Consider the following 16079-nt stretch of genomic DNA (forward strand, 5'->3'; position numbering starts at 1 on the left):
AGTATTGTTCTGAAGAGACTGAGTGGAGCTGGACTGTGATTCAGCAAAGGAGAAGCGAACATGTCTTGTGTGCGTAGCAAATTACGGTCAAAGCCACTTCAAGGACATGCAAACTAGTGGAATGGGCTTGGAATGGACCAGGATGTTGATGCCAGCTTCTGAATCAGACCAATAAAAACAGAAGATTTTAAATAAAAAGGAGAAGGATTTGAGCATGCTGAACAGGTCCCAAAGAAGCGCTACACAATGCCCCGGAAGACACAAGCGGGACAGCAGAAGAAGATGAAATGTTGAAGGACACTGGGGTGAAATTTGAACTACAGAATAACTTATTGTGGTGAAAATCCCAAAGCACTGACGAAAACACACCAAATGCAGACTGACTGACCACAGGCTAGGAATAGAGACCAGCCAACACAGATCAAACCGCAGCCCCAGAGAGAACTGAGTCTGCCAAGAGCATGTGGGTGAAGGAGACACAGCGACACTTTGTCCTCTTCGGTCCTGCGCGTAAAGATACACAGGAGACTTTCTTCTCTCACTCAGCTAGGAAAAGCAGGTCTTTGCTAGTTAGATCTAAGAACTCAAACTGAGCATCCTGCTAGGAGGCCTCCGGAACCAGCGGATTGGGCATGTCTTATTTTGTAACATGCTCACTTGTAATTTTTCTCCTTATGTATCATTACTGTTCCTATTGTGAAGCGCTCTGACACCTTCGGGTAAAGTCTGCGCTATATAAAAACGCATTAAATAAATAAATAAATAAATAAAGTCAAATAAAAAAGAGCGGCGGCGTATAAAACGTGGACTTGGGAGTAGCTTGAAAACTGAACCAAGCTTTGCTGGAGAGACTGTGATATGGGTTTAGTTTCACAAGCTTACTTTGGCGACTGGCGTTTGCCATGTCAACAAAGTACCTTGTATTGTGTTGTATTGCCCTGCATTACACTTGGACCATTTCAGATATCCGAGTGTGAAATGAAGAAAGGGGAAGGGGGAGTACCGGAGGGGTGTTAGAACAGGGAGAATGGAAGATATATGGGTGAGCATGATTGGTGCCTCGACGTCATTTCCGCCTCGACCCCCGGCCTTTTAATATACTGCCAGGAAAGAGGAATGGGGAATGAGGGAAAAAAACAAGATGGAGGATATAAAGATACGTCATGTTTATCAGCATGTGTATAGCGCCTTCCATCATTAGTATGGCACAGTAGCGCTACCCAAATATTGGCTCCCTTTCGCACAGCGCTGTTTTTTGCACCTATCGCTCGTGTGTGGTGTCTGGTTGCGGATGGCAGTGGGAGATAGAAGAAGGGAGGGTGTTGTAGGTCATGGTGGGTTCTTGTATGTCGCTTCGGGTCCTTCCTCCTCCTCACCTACAGCTCCTTTAAGATGCTTCTGGGAAACAGGAGGAGGAGGACAGGGCAAGATGGAAAGGAGTCCGGGAATAGGAAAAGACTGGAACACGCTGCTGTGGTATGTCCACTCACCCAGTGAGGGAGGCTGCGGAATGTGGAGGAGTCTTCGGGGTGAGGCATGGGGGAGGAGGAGGCAGGTATGAGAGTGATGTGAATGAGGGAGGAGAGGATGCTTCACGCAGCCTGTGGCCGGTACTTCTCACAGGCCCTCGTTTCTACAGCACGCCCTACACCGCATGTATGTAGTATAGCTTGGCAGCACTTCCAGGCTGTTCCCCTCCCTGACGGGCGGTCTTGTACCGGCTAAATACCCAGGCCAGGAATTTTCCATCTTCCTGCACCGCTGGGCTCGGATGCTGTCAGAGAACAGGGCGCTGTCTGTGCTGGAATGTGCCTGTGTGCTTTCTCGGGAGCTCGTGTTTGTTTTAGAATGTCTGTGTTTGTAATGAAACGTGCGCCTGTTCAGGGGTGTGCGAGTGCCCACCTGATGGGCGCGCAGGTGGTGAAGGGAGCCCAAGAGGGCACCAGTGGGCTCAGATATGCATTTATTATGGGGTAATGCGAAGTTAAGCATAGGTAGGCGCACGTGTGGGATAGTGTGTGAGGTGTAACAAACAGGTAGTACCAGCTAATGTGTAGGAAAATAAGGATGGCATGTGTGACCATATAAAAGTGTGATGTGCTTAATTTCGGGAGTGCAGGATCTCCCACGTTCCCAGTTGTGTCAATAGTACATGTGAAATGTTACGGAAAGGTTTTGAAGCAGTCTGCGAGCAGATGGATTTTTTTGCATTTTTATTTTGCGTGAGCTCGACCCGAAGGTATTTGAGGACTTTACATGAGCACCACCAGTTGCATTACACAAGGACACATTCATTTTGTTGTTTCTTTATTAAGGCAGGGGGACATCAGGTAATTTGCCCAGAATCAAAGGATGGTGAGCCGGCGCCGGTTCAGTTTCACATCCGCCTGCTCTGGCGTCAGATATATTTTTATATATAATCAGGCATTTTAAATTGTCCCATGTCATGGATAAACATATTGTCTCTCTCGCCTGTTTTGTCTTTAACATGTATGCCAGGACTTGTAGTTTTGCATTAGCATTATTAAGGCCACAGAATGCAAACATTATTCTGACCCTGGATAAAGCTAAGCATACCTAACTCGTGACAATTTTAAAGTGTGTGTTTTTGTAGTCATGGGTGGAACTTGAAATGCATATACTGTTTTTCTCCTTTTGAGGCCTGGCTAGGCAGTGCAAAAGACACACAGATGATGGACGGAATGCAGAGCAAATCAAACATTCACCCCCAGTCAAGATATCTGGGTTAAATTCAACGTTCTTTAGCTCACTTCACCACCCCAATTTGGACCCAGCCATATACAAATCAGTCTTGACCCTGTTCCTCATGGTAACAGTCCAGCAGGAACTGCCAAGCCAGGTCCTCCCTGGACCAGAAACAAGCATCCTGGGACCAGTTTCGGGGCATTACCCCATATCAGCCAGGCTGGCTTGAATCCAGTGACACAGTGAGCCCAGGTCCCAGGGCTCCTCTATCTCCCGCATTCTGTGGTTTGTTGCTGGTGAAGAAACAGTCTGGATGCAATACACAGACAGAGCTGCACTTTCACCTGAAGCTGGTTACCATAGATATGTGGCATGCTAAAGAGAAAATTCACTTTTTCTCCGGTCACATACCTTGCGTTGGTGGTCCATCAGTGCTGGGAGCCCCTTTACCTAAATCACAAAGCCAGCCTGTGTGCTTTTTCATTTCACCACTGCTGTGAGCCCCTGCAGCCACTGAGGGTAGATGACTGGGGCCTGCACTCACTCTAACCCAGCTGTCTTAAGACAGCTGGGTTACAGGTTTCAAAGTGCGCATGTCTGGCTGACCCTCTCGAGACGGCTGGCCAAAGGGACTTGCGCACTTTGAAAAGAGAAGATGTGGTGTCTCACTGGTACACATGAGACCATCCTCAGAACCAACGCGGCATCAGATAAACTCCCTTTGATATCCTGCTCTCCTGGGTCCAATTATTCAAGAAGCAAAAGTATCTGAAGAACTTACAGCAACCGCAAAGCCATTCCAACCCAAAAAGGAGACCCTCAAGTGCACCTTTGTTGAGCATTGCAACACCGACCGCTGTCCTAGGCTTTTACTGATCCGACGGTCCACCTGCAGAAACTCTGGTCACTCAAGAGACTATGAAAGCTCATACTTCTGAACAGGAAGATGTTTGTGCACAAGTGCTCCAAGGGCAGATACTAAACTTGGCTATTACAGTTAAGTCAAAGTGTAATGGTAACCTGGATTTCCGCATAAGTATTACCACTTTTAACCATATCCCATCCACTAGGCCCACAAAACTTTGTGGATCTCTTTGGATAAAACAAAGAATTCTAAGTGTCTTAAACCATCAAAAAGTTAGTAAGCGTATTGACTTAACAATAAAGTCTTACTTCTTTTTGCAAAAAATAACAAGACATAATTTTGATATTGGGAATACATGCGCTGCCTGAACTAGTTGTTCTACTGGCCACCACCCTCCAAAAGTAATCCTTGACAGCCCGACTTATGCTGTAGCCTGGAGATCAAAGTCTAGTGAGGAGGAAGTTGCCTTTGAGTGAGCTCACAGTATTACTTGGTGCCAGTTATCCAAGGACAACAGGGGATAGGAGTTGGCCTAATGGCTAGGGCGGTCGACCTCGAATCTGGGAAACCAGGTTCGAGTCTCGGAAATGACGCTGAACATCCTTTGATTCTGGGCAAATCACTTAATCTCCCCGTACCTAATAAAAATGAATGTGTCCTCATGTAACACAACTGGTGCCATGAAAAGCGCTGTGATACCCAATACCTTTGGGTCAAGTTCACGCTATATAAAACTCTGTTTAAAAAAAAAAAACAGCAATGCATGTCACAAGGAATACCTAACTGCCCTTGAGTGGTAGAGGCCCCGAAGAACTTGCCTGACTTACCATGTATATAATGTAAGTGCATGCTGAATGTTTTTGTGATTAGGCACAAATTGGGCCATTGACCGTGCCAGATGTTCATTCATATACCTCATTTTTACAAATCTCAGCAAGTTCATCTTCAGTCAGTAAAAGAGGTTTTGATTAATTTTCCCAGGCTGAAATGTATAAGGAGTCTGAACTTAATTTCCCCTGTATTTCCTCTTCTCATCCCGCTTGGGCCAAAATTTTAGAAACCGGCTTGCAGAGAGGCAGAGAAACAAAGCTGTGGCTGCATTTTTCAGAAGGCGGGAAACCTCGCGCCTGACCACGGACAAATGTGGAATTATGACTTGGCAGCAACTGCACTGAGCGTGGGTGGTGGTGGTGCCAAGATGTGCAGGGCGGTCTGAGACATGTGGATTGCAGGTTGACTACCAGGAAGCGCGAAACCCTTCCAGGATACATCTGTCTGCATTCAGTGTCAGCTAGCAGGCACTCAACATAGCTTTCCTTTCACCGGCTCCCTCTTTAGAATAATCACACTATTGTCCTACTAGGAGATGTATACAGCGCAGCATTCTGGTTGCCTCGTTAATACACATGGATATTTCCTGACATATCGGGGTTAGGACATAGAGATTCATTTTGATCCCTCATTGTTTGTTGGACTTGCACAAAGGTTACGTAAAGCATTTAGCTTGTTGTGCTGAGCAATACTGGGTCCTTCTCAATGCATTTATACAGCGTGCATCACTCTCCCGACAGAGATAATGCTCTTAACAAATTTTACTATCACCCAATAGTATTGCGACCAATTTTTTCAACTGTGGCAAGGTCAAAAGCTTGGCTGACCCTGCCTGTGACCTCTTCCCAGATCTTTGTAGCAGGCATGAATACTTCAATTATGTAAGGCAATAACATCCGTAGACCGCCACCTGGTGGTGACACCAAATTATTGCAAAAAGCCACAAAAATGTCTTTCGGTTTCTGTGGAGGGCTGTAGAGGTATCATTGTTTTTTTGTGTGGGACAAGAGCAATTGATATATTCTACAGTTCACTGGATTCTTGGGTCAAGAGCCACAGGTCCATGTTTCGGGCCAGACGAAGCCTGCTTCAGAACTACCAGGTATTTCACCAGTGATAATAGTATTACAAAAGTGCAACAAAAAATACTCTCTCCTTCCACGGGAAAAAAAATAAAAATAAACACCTGACACAGTAATCAGGGGCCGGAAGATGGGTCACAAGGCCCTATGATCTTGGCCATTAGCACAGATGGGGGTCCCCAAGACAGACACTTGTTAACTCATTGGCATTTGATGAGTGAACTGTGACCAAGGGTCTCAAAAGCTGGAGTTGGTTTTTCTCTCTCTGGACCTTCAGGAGGGCCTAAAACTCACAAAGGACAGGTTCATGGAAATAAAGAGAAAATTGAAGTGCAAGGTATTAAAGGAATGTCAAGCACATGTAAACAGTGCACTCAGAAGTGGGATTAGAGGCCTGCTGGTAGGTAAGTGGCTGGTATTTGCAGATGATTCAAAGATCTGTCATAGGATGGAAACACAATAGTGTCTTAGATAAATTCGGCATAATTATATTGGGCGAGTGCCATGGGCAGTCTGGAGATTGGAGCTTCGGTTTAACACACCAAAGTGAAGAGAATAAGTACTTGGGACCAGACGATCTTAAGCGGAAGTGCAGGGTGGAAAGTGACCAGTTGTGGGTAGAATGTGACCAGTTGTAGTTGAGTATATAATAACAATGGTTTAAGCAAAAAGGTTACACAAAAAACATATAAATAAAAGCGCAATGCAAGAAAATGATACCCATGACGGAAACACTTAATATTACAAAAAATACTTATTTAGTTAAACAGTAGAAAAATTACAATACAACAATGAACAAACAGGTGCGTGAAAGTTACACAACCAGCAATACAAGGGAACAATTGACAGTGTAAACAATAAAACAATGGCAGTGGCAAAAATATACGAAAACAACTGAAACGAACAATTGGAGGAATAGCAATAGATGCTTCCTCTTTAATGTGTGGCAAAGATGAGCGTTGATGGCGTTTTAACCAAAACAAATAGTCTTCATCAGGACAGAAAAGACACAATTCAGAGCATCCAGTATGTAATTTTCAAGGTAAAAAATGAATTGGACCTTCCAGACAATTAGGAAAAAAACCCTCACACAGTCAAACCAGCAAGAATGAATCAAGGTTCCGCCCAATAACGTGGTGGGAGACCGAGAGGAAATCAGAAGAAGGACCGGTACAATTTAAATGGCCCGTCCAAAGCAGGTGCAGGAGAAATCCTATGCCCAACAATTTTAGGCACTCGACCGTTAGCTTACACAGATAGAAGAGTCACCGCCCAACAATGTGGTGGGAGACTGAAAATAAATGAAAATAGGGACCGGTGCAATTTGAATGCCCGGTCCAAAGCGGGTACGGGGGAAGTCCTTGTCCCAACCAGTTTGTGTTTGAGGGCACTCTGATTAGTGGAACTTCCTGACCCCGTCCTTGCGCCTGCAAGAGGTGAGCAATGTAGAGATCGAAATATAGTGGTTGGAGAAGCATCCCCCTCGATTCTGCACTTTTTGTTTTTGCTTGTTTCCGAAATTTGTGTCAAATGTATTCAGAAGTTTCCTCTTTCTATGTGTTTAGTCTGAAGTGCAATGGTATTTTGTGGGCCTTGCTCTACTGATGACTTTACAAATGAAGAGGTTTCTGCCCTGTTGGAGGGTTCATCTGTTCACCCAGTCCGGCACACCCGCCAGTAACGGCTCAAAAATTATTTTAGTGATCAGCTTTTAGACCCTTTGTGACATCATTGACTGACTAGATGTCCCATTAATCAGCCACAGTTGGGTGCAAGCAGCAGAAGAAAAGGTTCGCAACATTTTAGCCATCACTGGGGAGGTCTCACCGGGGGGATTTTCTCCAGCTCTGGCCACACATGACTATAACAAAAAAACGATCAAACATATTGCATGGTTCCAAACTTAATTTGTGCAGATAGCTGCACGTGATGGGCACCCAAACTCCTTTCTTGAGACTGCGGCTCACTTTTCATCATCAAACTTTGACCCTGCGCACGAGAGAGAGAGGCAGAAAAGGGAGACAGGAGGAGGAAGGGAAAGATAGGAAAGCATTGGCAGAGAGAAAGAAGGGGTGAAAAAGAACCAACGAGTCTATAAAGACATGACAACTATAGAGGGTGATGGAAGAAGTAGGCATGTGTTGGACTCGACACGAGGCAGCTTTGTTATTTGCAACTCTGGCATTCGGCAGCATTGTTGGCAGGAGCGTCCGAAACAAATCTGGGCCCTGCATTTATATTTGTACACACTCTGCACTCCATGGTTCAAGCTGCAAGACCTGGAAGAGAGGTCTAACAGTTTATAGCGCCTCCTTCCATTGATGGATTGCAACCATTGTACCTCTTGTCCTGGCTATATGCGATCATTGTTCCTCTGTCTTTCAGTAGAGCGAGGGCAGTAAAACAAAGAACTGATGGAGCCATTTCCATTCTTAAAGGGCATATAATATCCTACATGGCTGCTATTTTCCGTGGAAGGGGCGGGTTGGCGCTAAGGATCACAATTAGTGACTGGAGACGTGAGCCATTGACCACTTTGGAATATCCCTGGCTCCGAAGCGGGCTCACTACAACTGAGTGCTTAAGGCTAGAGCTGGTGTCCATGTAGAGTCTGTTTGTGAGCAGTAAATGGAGGTCAAGTGTCCCTAACACACACACTCCTGCGTCACGGAATTGTTAGCTTCTGTCAAGTATAGGTTAGGAGTGATTGACTTGACTGAATAGATACAAACACACACAAATATCAATCATTTCAAATACTTTATTGTGGTCATTTGACCATAAAAGTGCAAGTGCATAAAAAAATACATACGAGCTTCCGCCAGGGCCTATACTCGCGGCCCTAGAGTCCTATATTACTATTGCAAGCTAGTATCCCGCACCCCAATAAATAAGCAGGGTACATAACAACTCATACACGGTGTTGTATTAAAAATATACAGTTAATACAGAGAAATAGAGCTGATATATCTCAGATTAATAAAACACTAAAAAGCACTCTTTAAAAATCACATATAAAAATTACATTAAGAAAGATAGAGGGCGCCCGATTAAAATTAGACCAGGAGAGTCTTAGGTTAAACCTGTGCATTACGTTTCAGGAGCGACTTGCGCGCACACCACATAGAGAATAGGAAGCGTGACACCCCAGATAGAATTGGGCATAGTGTTGTATTTCAACAACCTAAAAGCCTCTACACAGTGTTTGGTCCCCTGGTTTCTACATATTTGGATCAGCCAGCGGCGTCTGGATTTTCTGTAGCCAAGGCAGCTCCAAAAATGAACTCCTGACATACGCCAGCCATGGTGGTTTCCCTGCGCCCTGCAGGCCCAGGACCTCCTTTAACTCGTTCTTATACACAGCCACTTCTGGGGTTACCCATATGCACCGCCCCTAAATCAGGGTTCTAAGGGCATTATCGATGGCAATTGCCCTAAACCCCAAATCCAAATGAAGCGGCGTAAGGGGAGAGCTAAGGGGTAGACCAAATAACTGCCTGGTAAAAGTATTCTCGGTCTTGGTGATATTTCTGAGAGAGCTACACCCCCAGAATTCAGCCCTGTCCATTGCAGCGTACCCACTGGTGTAACGAAAATTGAGGGGATCTCCCTGCAAGGAACGTGAAGGGGCCCCCTCCGAGCTCAATCAAGAGCTCTCCGGCAAGAGTGCTGCACTGAGGGGGCCCCCTGGAGCTTGGGCCCCCCTGCACCGCAGGGGCCTGTGTTACGCCCCTGAGCGTACCTTGTTTGCACTTGATAGATTTCCAAAACTGGACCAATAGGTTAATGGTAGGAGTTCCTAAATACCTTCATCGGCCCTCCTGTGTTCTGCGCTACCTTCAGACTTGTTTTATCGATTTGAGACCCCCAGTCAATTTTTCCATTAAAGTGACCCCAAGGTACTCAAATACAGAGACCCTCCCAAATGGGATACTGTGCAAGCTGGCATTAGGGTGAGTTGAGCTGGTTGGATTAAAGACCATGTATTTGGTCTTTTGGCAGTTAATCTCAAGACCCCTAGTGTCACAGAAGGTCTTGAAGTTGTCCAGGGCTCTCTGGATACTCATCAGTGTCTTTGAGAGCAGGTGAATGTCGTCGGCGAACATCATGGCAGGTACTTTGCAGTTCGCTATCTTGGGTGCATCATTATCCTTCCCCCGCATTCAATGTATCTACAAGTGCATTTATAAATAGACAAAAAATGGTGGGCACTAGCACACACCCCTGTCTTACCCCTCTATCTATAGCTATGGGAGTGGTAAGTTCACCATGTTTACTGAACCTGATTTGGGTATAATTGCCTTCGTGCAAACGCCTAAGCATATAACAAAGATAGACGGCACCCCCAGATCACTTAAGATAGCCACAGTTTATCTCTTGGTACCAGATCAAATGTTGATTTTAGGTCCACAAAGATCAGATAGAGGCCGACACTCTCTATGGTCACCATTTTCCAGTACAAGAGTTGAAGCCTGAATATTTGATCTATAGTGTACGTATTTTTCCTAAAGCCAGCTTTGAATGGCTCAATATTTTAAATTTGTCCATCCAGGTCTGGAGACGATCCAACAGTACCCTGGCAAAGATTTTCTGGCTAACGTCAATTAAACTTACGGGTCTGTAGTTGGAGGAGAGAAGTGGTGAGCCCTTCTTGTGAACTGGCAGAATTTCTGCGCCAGCCCATGTTGCTGGGATTGCCATTCCCTGCAGTAAGGCGTTAAACAAGGTTCACAAATAGGGGCCCCAGATAGTCGGCTCGGTGCGAGAAAGGTCTCCTGGGAGCTTGTCTAGACCTGGGGCTTTTGAAGGGACAATTTTGCTTATGGCATTGGTTACTTCTGTCAGCGTTATCTAAGGGGCCTCGGAGCTGGTGTCATGCGGTGATGAAAAATCTTTAGCTTTGTTAGTGCCCTCATCCTCCAACCTAGAATACAGGGCCTCAAAATGTTACTTCCAGACATCGGCTGCAATGTTTGTTTCGATGGCCAGCTTCCCTTCACTGCTACCTGGGTTAACTGTACACCAGAACACCTTGATGTCATGGGTGGATAGCCCTGTTTCAAAGTATCCCACTTGTCCAGCTCCCACAGTTTTGTTTTGCTTTGGTGATGCTCTCTCTATATGGCGCCCTCTTTTCTCTGATTAGGGGTCCATCTCTGGTTTTGATTGCCTCTATCAATGCTAACTTAGCCATCCGACAACTGTCCTTAAACCAGGGGTGTTTGGCTTTTTTACATCCACTTGGGTATGACGAGGGAAACAAAAGACAGCCTGAGTGGAAGTCAACACCTCATGGGTCTCTGCAACTGGCGTGAGGGAGATGAATGTACCATCAGTGGAAATGGACCGTTCTGCTGCCACTAGACACGGAATCACTAAGTCATATAGGGAAGCCATCCTAACATGAGATTGCTGTATGGTGGTTGTATGACGTAACAACGCATTCCGTTGCAACGCATGCCTTTACAACGCATGCGTTACAACGCGAATGCCATTGCTACGCAAAACCTTTACCACGAAAATTTCTTTACCACGCATACCTTTACATTGTAAAACGATGCATGGTAATGGCATTTTCTTGGTATAGGTGTTCTCCGATCCCTACCCTTATTCCTTTCACTGCTCCTCTGTGCCCTCCCCCCTCTCGCTCTCTTTTTTTTATATATTACCCCTTCCCTGTACCCTTGTGCGACCTTCTGCCCCAACCCACAAACGCTTCTATTTAATTTCCCCTGCGCTACATCACTCCCTCATTCCTTTATTACTTTTGAATTTAATCCCCCTTACCTCTCCACATCCTCTTTTCTTCAGGCTCTTCGGTGGTGCGTCGCACGTCGTAAAGAGGAAGCGGAAGTGTCTTTCCGTTTCCTCTTAACAACGCCGATTGCCTACAGAAACAGGTGCGGTTTTTTTGGGGGGGGATACCCCCCAAGCCCCCTTTTTTTAACACACGCTTTATTTTTTCTTGGGGGGAGACCCCCCCAAGCCCCCTTTTGTTACGTTTAGCCTTTCACACATTCCTTTACTACGTATCTCGTAGTAAAGGAATGTGTGGTAAAGGCTATACGTGGTAACCACGCATGCGTTGTTATGCATGCGTGGTTAAGGTTAAGCGTTCAAACGGTTGCTTTGTAGTGGCCGTTTCCCATGGTTGACCACCAGACTCTTCTTCTATCTAAAAATATCACTTTGCCCACACGTATTAATTGTCTATTCTGCTAGTAAGGGCGTTTGTTTTGGCAGACATAGTTGGTAGCAAAATCATCAGGAAAGATGCCATTTGAGTTGATTATACATTACCACGCTGCTCTCTGTAGGAATACTTATGAGTTAAAGTCATGCCGACATAAGCGGAAACTTTGGGAGCTAATAAGATAACATTTCTCCTCTTCTCATTGTCTGTAAATCAGGAATAGGGACGGTCATTCAATTTCAGATGTCAGTATCCCGGGTTAGGTTTCTATCTAGTAGTCATTTTTACAAAAATGTAAGAATCGACTTCTAGAGCAGAGTTAAATAGTGAGCTAATGGGAAAAACTTACCATGTGGAGTGGAACTCCCACTTGCCATTTTAAACAAGTGATTGCTGTGAGCGTATCAGTTACGTTTTAGTTAAGCAAAATGTGGTCCCTGAACCTGCTCGTTACATTATACCTGCAGACATATGCCCATAGGGCTGAATTCTTTCCGTGTGGTATCATGCCCAGGATTCGAGATAATCGGCCCAAGAGCTTCCAGAAAACCTACAAATATCTAACCGCTGCTTAACCGCTGCTCAACAACCGAGCCTCAATTGTGTCCTCTTAGTAATCGTCTTCCAGCCACATCTGGCTGCTCTATGCATGATTGCTATAAACCTGCAACCAATCCCCCATGAAGATGAAAGGCTCATGGCATTCTTCCCAGAAACCCTCTTACTGCTCGTCAGACAGCAGACCGTTTTGTGTCAAACGATTATCTAAGGCAAAATTGATCATCCTTGCAACAGAATGTAGAAAATCTCCCAGTAAACAATGCGAAATCTGTTCATATGTTGAAGAATAAGACATTAATCCACTTTAATCATTAATTAGATTTTTTGACAAAACCACCAGCCAACCTGGTAGAGAACTTAGAAATCTGTTGGAGACCCTGTAATGCGTGACCCAGTCGCCGTAAGGTTGAAACAACAAAATGATTTTGAATTTTATCTAGCGCTAGCTAGACGCGAAGGTATCGGAGTGCTTTACATGTTATGTGATAATGTCGGAGAAGATCTTAAAACCTGAGGCAACTTTTATTTGGCCCTCTGTAGGACTTGTTGAGAAATATTAAGGTATAAATGCTACACCCGGTATTCGGAGTTGTGTGGTATTACCTGGCTCCTGCAAATTTCTCCTGCACAATTTCCTTCAGATGTTACCTGGAGGAATGTGTGTATGGAAAAGTGTACGGATTTCTTGTGTAGTGAAATAGCATCCACACATTGATGCCCATTCAGTTTCATTAATTCAGAACACCGTGGTAAAATCTCCTTGGGGTAATTTCACGAGATGCAGTAGCAAAATTACTCCGGGGGGGCCCTTACCCCATGGAAATCCTGTGTAAATCATAATATTATCGTCAGTGAATATACAAAGGGTGTGACTCGAATCCAACAAAAAAATCGGGCATGTTTCCACCCTGTTTCAATCCAGAAAATACATTTAAGACCCACCTGCCCTTTGGAACTCTCTACCTCTTTCTATCGGTAGCATCCTTGATCACTGGATTTTTAGAAAGACCGTGAAGACTTAGCCATTCTCCAATCACTAAGCTGCCTCGGCCTCCCACTATATTAGACAGTTAGTGCTGGGATGCCCCGTTGCTGGGGCATCCATAAATATTTTATCATAATATAACCCATTGAAGGAATCTGCTCTGTTGCCACATGTAAGAGCTCCAACATTCTTAAGACTCCAGCCGCTGTGTGCTCACTACCTCATGGACACTGAGGTTTGACACTCAATTGACTCCCTGACTGTCCACATGGCTTCCCCTCTCTCATGAAGGCGACTTTAAATCACCCTCCTTACCTGTATGCTTCATCTATTTCAGCATGTCTCCTTGCTGTGTTACAGCAAGTTGCTTCTTTCTGTGGTTAGCATACCACAACATTGAGACACACCACAAAGTCTCCCTTTAACCCCTTTGCAGCGGGGGGTAATTCCCCCACAGTGCGGGGGGGCGGCGCGGCACCGCGGTGCTCGTGATGAGCCCAGCTCGTCATGAGGCACAGTGGAGCTGTGCTCATGACGAGCTGGGCTCGTCACGACTCCGCCCACTGATTGATTCTCCTGCACAGGCGGGGAATCAATTGTGCGTGGGAGTGCCGCGACCGTTATGACGAGCCCAGCTCGTCATGAGCACAGCTCCTCTGTGCCTCATGACGAGCTGGGCTCGTCATAAGCATGGAAGGGGTTAAAAAACAGAAAGGAAAGAAAGAGTGTGCTTATCAAAATGTAACAGTTGTATTTACCCGTTTCCTGATAATCTCAGAAAAGGCCACAATGTTATATGTAAAGCCACTCTCTGCAAAAGAAAGGGCAAATTGTAATTTTCTGAGCTTTACCTCTAATCCGTTGAAGACAGAACATTTTCTGTACTTTTTAAAGTTGCATGTTACAGCCAAGAATCCTTTCTACAATTCTTAAACTGCAGTGCATCCATGCGGCACAAGGGGCTTGCGTCATTCCGGAACCATGCAAACTAAGTATGTATTCTCCGGATTAACAGCATCCTCCTTTCAAAATCTTACTTAGCGGGATTCCCCATAAAAAATTCGAACAAACTATCAATTTTGACTGCGCCACCTATAAAACCATGTAACTAGTTTAGAAATGTAGCAATGTAGATTTACTAAGTGCCAATTGAACAATATTATGTAACAAGTGTTAGTCATGTAACATTGTAATTATACTAATTAACAATAGAAATAAAAGTGGGTAACATTACCATTATATTATGCATGTTCCCATGAAACTGATCAATCCTGTGTCTGTCTCCACTCGGGCCGGTTACTGTCTACCCTCACACTGTTGTTCGCTCCGCAGTGGTCGAGACCCTGTATGTGATTCCCTTTCAGCTGGTATCAGGCACCTCCTTAGCCAGGGCTACATACATGGGTGTGAGTGACCCCGCCCCAATGCAATGTGAGAAGGGTAGCTTACAAATCACACTGCACTTGCTCAGTGTGTAGGCGTGAAGCTTGCATAGACATCATAGGTCCTGTACATATTCTCCATCAGGAACACCTCCTGCCTCCCGGCGAAGAGGCCAGCTCCAGCCTCTGTCACCGCAGCATCAAGAGCCTCCACCAGCCTTTACCCATCATGGCCTCTTATGGTTTGCCAAGCTAAGCCCTCACCACTGATTCGTTGGTTATAAGTATTAATAGCTATATGACAAACTGAACCTTTCATCCATCCAAGAGTTAACAAGCATTGGCATAGCCAATAGGTCTATAGGCAAACTTAACTGTTTTGCCAAACTCATGTTTATTTTTCTTTTTAATATATTCATCCACACATGTAGGCGTTTCCTTTAGCCTCTTCATCCTTTGATCTGTTTTGGAGTGATTCACTTTTTGCTTCCACACTCACTTCATCCATTTGTTGTCTTGCAATCAGAGTGATGTCATTTTGTCTGATCACATGTGTACAGCTGCCAGATCAGGAGCTCGCTTCAGTGAAAGGGCTGGAGTGCCAAGACTGTTAGGGATGGAAGGGGTTCCCGCTGCTTTAAAAAAAAAAATTAAAATTATATTTGCTTAATACATATGAAAAATAAAATTTAAAAAAATCATGCTTACCAAAGCCAAGTCTATTGCATTTGCCAGTGCTTATTGACCTAGAGTATAAATAATAATCAGTAGATTAGAATGCATGTGTTACATGAAATCAAGAGAGTCTAGCCTTCAGCAATGAGCACTCGGGTGGCGATCGATGCCCTGTGGTTTAAAGCACCTGGCGTTGGCTCTGATACCTCAAAGCTTGAGGTGTCTGTTTACGAGCTCATTAAGGGTAACTCTGGCTGCCAATGAGGTGCATAAATACATATTATGATATCCCGTTGCTCATAGCTCACTGCCACTTCGCTGCAAATGCAAAGCCTGACAACATAACTGTGGTTGCAAATGTTCTTTTCCTCTGCAACACATGTTGCTCTTGCTTCACTTATGACAGTATGAACATTATCAGAGTTGTTTGCTTGTGTTGTCACTATGCACGCTGGCTTACCTTATAATCAGTCTGGTAGCAGAATACACATAATTAAGAAAGTACAACATAATGCAGCAATATCAATGATCCAGCAGTGAATGTTTGTATGTGCACATCTGTAATAAATTGTATAGAGCGTTTGTAACTACTGTGTAAATCATGTAAGAGGCAGAGACCTCGAACATTGTGGTCGAGGTGGTGATCGAGAGGCATGTGAAGCGGTGAACCCCAACTCTTGCTAGCTGAACTTACAGGCTGTCCTTTACTACAGCCTGTGCTCCAGGGTGTAACTCAACCGTCTGTAGACCCAGTGTTGCATGGGGACTCTCCCATTGGTTGCCCCTGCTTTCCTCCAAG

The 16079-nt window shown here is 45.0% G+C and overlaps 1 protein-coding gene across 4 annotated transcripts in view; it reads left to right on the plus strand.

Annotated features, from left to right (window-relative positions):
- The window catches only part of PIEZO1 (piezo type mechanosensitive ion channel component 1 (Er blood group)), an 854808-nt gene that overhangs the window by 280186 nt on the left and 558543 nt on the right, over positions 1 to 16079 (plus strand). The window lies entirely within an intron of this gene.

The sequence above is a fragment of the Triturus cristatus genome, chromosome 12, assembly GCF_964204655.1.
Source record: "Triturus cristatus chromosome 12, aTriCri1.1, whole genome shotgun sequence".
In the NCBI taxonomy this organism is placed as follows: Eukaryota; Metazoa; Chordata; class Amphibia; order Caudata; family Salamandridae; genus Triturus; species Triturus cristatus.